General features: G+C 44.7%; 1 protein-coding gene across 3 annotated transcripts in view; it reads right to left on the minus strand.

The window, feature by feature from the left end:
- znrf3 (zinc and ring finger 3) overlaps window positions 1–8,503 on the minus strand; it is a 65,931-nt gene that overhangs the window by 32,530 nt on the left and 24,898 nt on the right. The gene's annotated exons all lie outside the window — the stretch shown is intronic.

The raw sequence follows: 8,503 nt of genomic DNA on the forward strand, positions 1-8,503 counted from the left end.
ATCATGAAACTTCAGAGTATTCTCACGATAACGATAAATTTTACGATATGACAAATTACAAAACTACAAAACTTCAACTTCACAACTTTATTAACCTCATTCTACATGACCCATGTGAGCATAATCCACTGGCTAACGGGGCGACATGTTTACACCATGAATATTAGCATATCATGATATCATTTTTTGGGACTTTAGAGCAATCTGAAGCCTGATTTAGGCTTCTAATCATTACTTGTACATCCGCTGAACTCATTTGAAACTTTGGCCATTTTTTACATAAGCATCTACCATTGTTAACATGTTTGACAGAAAGTAAGTATAAAAGTCTCCTTTCATACTACATACACTTCCACCTTTTCTCTCTTATAGCCTGAATTACACCTTTACAGGAAAAAAAAATCCTCATCCTTGAATCCTCCTCCTCCTCCTCCTCAGACCTCCCACACACAGACAAAAGTACGTGTGCTCAAACATGAAAGCTTAAGCTCCAACATTCAATCACAACCCTTTGAAACAAGTGGATCATTCTTGCAACAGCGCGCAAACACATAAAAAGTCATCACCAAGCGAGGCTTTCCTGACTCAAAACGCCTTTTTACACATCCACAGGATGCAGTCACCTTGTCTTTCTGACTTCACATAAAACGGATTTTCAAAGCTGCCCTTTCTCTCGTTGCAGAGCAAAGCTTGCTCGGGTTGACCGTTCGCCTTAGGCTGACAGGAGCAGGCAGGCGGAGCAGGTATACATTACATACACATTTGGTATGATAATTTTAAAGCATATTTTCCCTCTCGGCTTTTTGGAGGACGGCAAAATTGAAGGGAAAGACAAAGATTAAAATGCGTAACTTGGTAAGTTTTCCATTCAACCAGCATCTCCCGACCTGCCCCCCCCTCCACATGTCATCACTGTACAAATCATACCATCTCATCTGCTCTGTGCATACCGCACACTGCAGTCAACTAAGGTAACATTTTAGATGCTATGTTAGATAAGGTGCAAGCGCGCAGATGGGAAAGACGCAGAGGTAGTGTCGTGGTGGATCTACATGAGGACCGGGAAGCGTAGCCCTGCTTGCACTGTGATTATGACCTCTCTCTCCGGCTTGTCTAACAGCTTGGATGGTGGTGGGGAGCCCCGCCTGCGCCCCTGGTCCCTAAACACTAGGCCATTGTGCGGGGGCACTTGGACTCCAAATGGGACAGTGTTGTTGTTGTGCACCATGTTGTTATTTTAGAGGCTGGCCATTGCACCATTATCTCCACCACAGAGACTTTTTTTTTTTTCTCCTTTTCTCAGATGTTGACGTATATGCGTTGACGGATGTGGGGATGGGGAGCAAAAGGAAAAGGAGCTCGGACTTGGATGAGAGATGAGAGGTGATCTCGCGAAGTGGGTCACAGCTACTGGCGGAGCAGACAAAAGATTAACGAGCACATATGCGAACGTGCGTTCACGCACACGCGCAGTTCCACGAACACACAAGAAGACAGAGACTGTTCTCTCTTGTGTTCCAACTGCTAGCTTTCCCTGCAAGGCCCCAGAAATCAAACCAGCTCAGCCTGGTGGAAGCACCGAAGTGCTCCACTTTGCTCCGCTGCTTCGTACCCCAGGATTGGAGGAAAGGCATAAGGCACTCCCTAAGTACCACAAGGGGGCGTCTCTTGTTCTACCCCATCTGTCCTGCCCCTTGGGGAGGCAGCCTTTCACATGAATATCTTGTTACACAAGCCACACTCGCAATAAAGTCCTGGCGGGGATTTGAACTCGGCTTGTCACTCAAGCTAGTCACACCCCCCCACCGACCAATCTTACACCTCTGTCTGGAGAACCACCTGCAGACGTGGTTAATATTCAGCAGCTGGTATAAAATGGAAATTGACGCAAACTTTGTTGGAGCAGTGCACCACTTCACTCCGGTTGTTATAGCAACACTGGATGAATACATTTCATACTTTAATCTAAATATTTTCAAACACTTTCGCACATTATGACTCATAAGAACATCACACAATCATCTTTCACTCAGAGATCCTCAATGGTCAAACAAGTGACCTGATAACTGTTGGTAACGGGATCAAAACAGAGCCGTGCTCCTTAAAACTCCCACCATCACCACTCGCACCCCCCCGAGCTCTCAAAGGAAATCAAAATGCAAGTCACACCACTCAATGCTATTCTTCCCACTCTGTCTGTGACACAATTCGCTCAGCCTTTGATCGTACAACAACCACTTCTGCTGCTTCCCCCATCCCGCTTCCCTCCCCTCCCCTTTGCCACACCCCTTTTCCCCTCTCTCCTTCTAAATTATTGGTGGCCCCGGTTACAGCCCCCCATTACCCCTTTTCCCTCTTACACGTCCAAGACAGTCGCCCTACCTTGCCCTCGCCACACTATATTGTGCTTCTGTGAAAGTGGTAGTTACATTTTTTCCCCCTCTGCTGTGTATTAAGGTGCTTTTTACAAATCCCATTCCCTCTGGTATCCTAACACGATGAAAAATAGGAATGCTCAACATAAAAAGTCATAATCAGCACTTTAACTCAACTTAAAAAAAAATAAAAAAGTCCTGTTTGTAACTCTTTCCGATCTATTTTTGACACGGAAAAATTCGCGACAAAGCACAAACTTCAAAAAGATTAGTCTCCAATCGTGCTTTTAGCACCACCAGCAAGGAAAGCCTTGTGAACTGGAGGGGAGCTGATGCTCACAGGGTACCAGAATCTAAAACTCCAAAAGAAGCTGCTGAATTGCATGTTTATTTAAAGCGATGCACTTGCTTGAAAATGGCGCATTACAACAAGCCATCCATACTACAACACGGCAGGAGCCAAAAACATCAAAAGCAAGTAGGAGGGGATGATCCCTGAGCTAAACCGATCTATACACGTTTATAGACTTGCATGTACTGTCTGTTCTTGACACCAATATTTTACTCGATCTGAATTCCAACACTTCCTTTAATGAGCTACAGGCCGCAGACAATAAGCCTCGGTTACAACAAAGTGGAAGTGCGCGACAGTTTGCATTTGAAGTTCTTGAAGCTGGCTAAATGATTAACCACGCAGATCTCTCGTTTACCGATCCCTCCTATAAAGTTTTGGAAGAGGAGCTGGCACCAATTTCACAAGCACACAAAATCCAGAGGAAGAAAAACCTGGGCAGGAAGCCAGTCCTCGCACCCACCTGCTTCCCCGGTGCCGTGCATGTGTTTACGTATCTCACTGTTTGAGAACAGGCGTAGGGGTTTGTTTGTAGCGTGAAACATATCAGGGTGACCGAGGGGTGACTTATCCACCCCAGTGGAAAAGCATCTCCCGCACAGCCCCCGAGCCTTTGACTCAGCCGGGTCCCTTCATCCTCCTCACGGCCGTCACTACCAAAACGCTGTCAACTTCCTGGAATAACACACCGGTTTCTTGTGTTGAGGGTTGTGGGGATGGGATGGCAAGGTGGGTATGTCTAATCACGGCTCGCAGACTCTCCCCTGGGAACTGTGGTGTCTTTGAGAGTCTCAAAACACAGTCATGAAAATGGCTAAGTCAGACTGGAATGCAACAGCATGTCCAGAGCCAGACAGGCAGAGCGCACACAAAGCTCCACACACAGTTAAACAACCTTGAGCCTCAGTACATCTGCACACATTCGCAGTATCTAGCAGTGAAAAACACAACATGAATCATATCATAAGGTTTTACTCAATAACAGTCAACAGCCTTTTATTGAGTATTTCAATTAGAAACTGTTACCTTCAAAGACAACACTGCATAATATGAAGGAATGACATGAATATAGCAATTAAAGTAATAATCTCATGTATTCATAATAGAATTTATAGCTCTTACTGCACGAAGGTGGCTGATTCTGCAACTAAATTAAACTAATTTGAATTTATAGCTCACAGATTTTTCTAAAAACGACCCGTTCAAATCTTTCAGGTCTTTCCAGGAAAACAACAGTCATAACCACCGAAGATTTTACCAAGTAAACCAAATTAGCAAGTCTAAATTTTTCAGCAACAACTTCAAAAGTCTTCACGCAAACCAGCACATAACATGGACGCTCAATTGTGTAACATCCAGCTAACAAGCCGGGCCAAATCACACAAACCGCCACAATGTCAACATAGCACCAGCTCCACCACCAGCCACTTCAAACTGTGGTGTGGTCAGGATGCAGTCAACTTCACCCCCAAACGCCCCTGCAAGCCAGACGTGGAAGGAGACTTCAACCAATTAGAAGCACGCTGGTGTTTTAACCCCCCCAGATGTCTTCTGCAAGTGTGTGTACACACAAGCGCACCAGCTCTTAATCATAAGGCCGCAAATGAACTCTCTGTCCCAGTAAATGCAGGTCAGACTTCCAGTAAACGTATTAAAAGTGGAAGTATATGAGCTGCAGTTCCTGTGAGCCAATGCGGCTCGAATAAATGGGAAACGCAAATACTCGTGAAAGCTAGCTCACTCTTAAAAAGTTAGCATTTACAGAAACACAAAAAACAAACAAGCTGAGAACACTAACGACATTTGCGAGGCACAGTTTTCATTCGCATGACCTATAGTAGGCACCTGCAAGGAAAACATAGAAGTAACATCTGACTGAGATCCAAACGTCAAAAGGTCAAGCTGTCATCCGTTTACGTGAGATGCCTCTTCTTTTTCTTTTTTGCTTCACATCACCTCTATTTAATTATCACGCATTCCCCACTGACTCAGAGAAACTGAATGAACCCTGAGGAGCTCAGACATCACGTTAGACACACAGAGGAAGCCAATCAGTCTGACACTGAGCCTTAATCCAAAAGATGACCCAAAACCCCCCCGAGTGAAGCAAGCAGTCTACCTCTCTACGCAAGTCGCTTCAGTTCAGGCTTTATGAGGTTAAGCTTCTAGCGCGGGTTGAAACGTGCGTGTTTTAACAGACACTCGGAGACCTTACCGGGAGGATTTACACTAAGCGTCCTCAGCTGCAGACAGGTTACTTTAACCGTGAGTCGCAGATGGGGACAAATCTGGCTATGCATGAAAAATTAGAGCAAGTTAACCCTGATCTTGAGAATCCAATTAGCTGATTAATTGGGGCGACTGGAGCTGAAGAAGTAGAGTGGGTTGTCTGCTAATTGGAAGGTCAGTGGTTCGATCCCTCGCTCAAACAGTCCAAGTGTCAAAGTGTTCTGGGGCAAAACAATGACCCCTACCCACTCAATGCATCCATCAAAGTGTGTGTGTGGTAGCTATGGTTTATTTTGAACTTAATGTGCTCCACAGTACATCAGACTGTGGCTAAACAAAAGTATACATCAGCGAGTCTTCTGATCCCGCTACGCAAGTTCAATGTCAGATCACACCGAGGGGGGGTGAGCGCAAGAAAGGAGAAAGAGTTTTGAATTGCAGCCTTCTATGTATAGCATGCACAAATAGACTTACAAACTCGAACGCATCCAGCAAAACGCTACACACACACCTCCCCTTTTACAGTCACTCTTTGCCCCTCTCGATCCCTCTCTGCCCCTCTTTCCCAGCACTAGAAATAACTTCAAAGAGGGCTGGTAGCCTTGAGGAGAGAGGGAGCGGGATCCAGTTACAGTGGAGCATCTGGGAGGGCCATACAGGTGGGGCTGACACTCCTCCTCCTGTAACATTATCGCTGTAAAGGGATCCTTCTGCTTCTCCTCTGAAATAATGAAGACTTCCTCCCTTTTGTCTTCTCCACTGGGACCAAAAGAACAATTAGCCAAGCTAGCCATCTTTTATTTTGGTGGCATAAACCAGCCAACAAAGGCAGGGCAATAAACAAAATAATGTTGACAGAAAAAGGATCCAGCAATAATAATTACATGTTGGACTTTGATCACTTAGACTTAAGAAAGCTGTAATGTCAAGGCCATGCTGAAAGCGAGCCAGCTTTGCGATGCGAGCCTCGGAGCCGTCATCAACTGTCCGTTTGCCCCCCTCTACTCCGAGTCCGCCTCTTAACCTCCCCTGAAAAATCACCTCTACACCATCTTCATAGCAACGGGCAAAGCAAACAAGTGTCATGGTTTCAGTGTGAGCAGGGGACACTGGTAGAGGACACCCAATATCATGTAAATGTCCTGATATGTAGCACAAGGCACTGGGGTTGACAGCTTTAACACTGAGCAGGACGCCGAGCTTGTGACTCTATTAACTCTCGGCGAGTGCATCCCGAAACCATCAATGGCGTGTGTGTGTGACTGTGTGTGTACGCACACTCAAAAGTCTCTCTGGTGTCACTTTCAGCTCTTCAGTCTTTAAAACCTAGAGTGACATGAACAAAGGACGGGCTGACAAAGTTCAGGGGTCAACACTGGGTTGGATGGCACCATTTTTGGGGGGGAGGAGTGGAAACAATTGAGATCGTGGCGATCAAAGAAACGGAACAACAGCGAGCAAACATATTGTCTCCATGTGCAAGATGCTGCTGTCCTTATGAGGACAATTATGAAAGTAGGCGAACACGTGCATAAATTATTTGTCGGCATCAAGGTGCCACTGTGAATTAATTAGCATGACTAACAGTGTAACAAGCGAAGGGAAATGGGGCTCATTAATTCTATACAGCGCGCAACTGCACAGCTGTAGTACAAAACTCCAACATAATCTTTTTTCCACAACTGTCCCGACAAAGTTCACAAAGTTGGAGATGACGTCGCCAAAATAATTATTCGATCAAATCAAGGTGAAAAATCCCAAAGTGACACAATTCTTAGTCATTATGTGAAACAAAGAAAAGCATCTGATTTTGCCACATTTGAGAAGCTGAAATTTAACGTACAGGATCTATGTACTATATGCATTGCCCTCAAAACATCAGCTATTGATGGCACTCGCAACAATAAAGTGAACCGCGATCAGCATTTCAGAAATTAAGCTATATACATCAGATAGTTACCTAGGCAACCAGAAACTGGAAATGTCCACTAGCAAATCAGCTGTCATCTTGTGTAGATGCCTCTTAGATCTCAGTACCACAATAAAGCAATCATGGCCACGACAACACAGCACTAAATACATGCCAAGTATTTAAGTTATAGCTATTATGCTAGCTAGCTATGCTAGCTATTAAAGAAAGCTAATATTAGTTAGCAACCGCTAGACACCTTGGCTTTACGTTTGTATTATTTATTACTGACTGCAATCAAGACAGAACAGATGACTGCACCGCCCTCATCCTGGTTCTGCTGGAGTTTTCTTCCGGTCGAAAAGGATTTTTTCTTTCCCACTGTCGCCAAAGAGCTTGCTCACAGGAGGTCATCTTATTGTTGAGGTTTCTTTCTAATATTGCTGGATCTTACCCAACATACCATATAATATAAAGCACCTTACGGTGACAACTACTATCAATTGTTTTATATAAATAAAATGGAATTGCAATGACGCATCTAATCAGGACAGTGTTTTGCTATAAGAGAAAACTTGCAATTCAGCTGAGTTAGGAAAACTATCCAGGAGAAAGCCGGCTCCATTTTGATCCTCAAAACTAAACAATGGTTTCTGAATTAATGATGCAGAACATAATTTCGCCCCATCAAGTTCCCACTTGACCAGATGGGCTTCACTCCAAGTGATCCCATTCATCTGGCTAACGTCAGCTTACCTACTAAATCCAACAATTGCTTTTGCTTGCAACTCAATGTAGCATCTAGCTGAACAGGCTAAGCTGGTTTTTATTATTTTAATTCAGAGCACCGCCCCACGCTTCCTTGTGTTGTTTTTGTATTGTTGCTGGTCATTTTTTTTTGCTGTTTATTACTAGTGGGCTCGATTTCTACATTAACAATAGCTAGCACTGCTCACTTTGAACACTGCAGGGGATAAAAGACACTTTGAGAAATGGAACTCAGGAGTAAGGACAAAAGTCACATCCTTCAGATTTTTGTGGCAAATGTGACCACAAAAATCAGTTGCCTTTTAATAGTTCACACCCTATTAAAAGGCAACTGAGAATGCTGAGGAAGGTTGCATTAAAAAAAGCTTTTAATACATTAAAAAAAAGAACAATAAGTGCTTAAGTGTTTTTGATTGTGTTCCACATTACCAGCATTAAGTGCTCATGGATTGTTGTTATGTTTACCACCAGCACCACCCCAAATATTAGTGGTATCCCCTGCTGCAGCGAGCCCGGCTCGTCCTCCTTCAACTCTCTCCATAAAACAAAAGTCAATGTCACTACTTAATGAGCAGTGATTAATAATGCTGCAGAATGGCCGCTGAGCCTAGGGAGGAAGGAGGGTGAGCGTGCTTGGCGCAGCCTGGCTGCTCTATGTGTGCATGTGTTGGAGGGCTAAGGGGTTGAGGCTGCTAAAAGTGGACTGAGCGGAGGATTGCAGTCATCAACACCTTGGCTATGAGTGGCCTTTGATGTTGTGCGGCATCTTTGAAGGCCCCGGCTATGGAGGAATGTCACTCCCCCCCCACCCTAAAAAGCTTGCAGAGCTGTGGAATGCGATGCAAGCTGCTGCCGCTTGGCCCGCTGGAA

This window comes from Neolamprologus multifasciatus, chromosome 12 (assembly GCF_963576455.1).
Source record: "Neolamprologus multifasciatus chromosome 12, fNeoMul1.2, whole genome shotgun sequence".
Lineage (NCBI taxonomy): Eukaryota > Metazoa > Chordata > Actinopteri > Cichliformes > Cichlidae > Neolamprologus > Neolamprologus multifasciatus.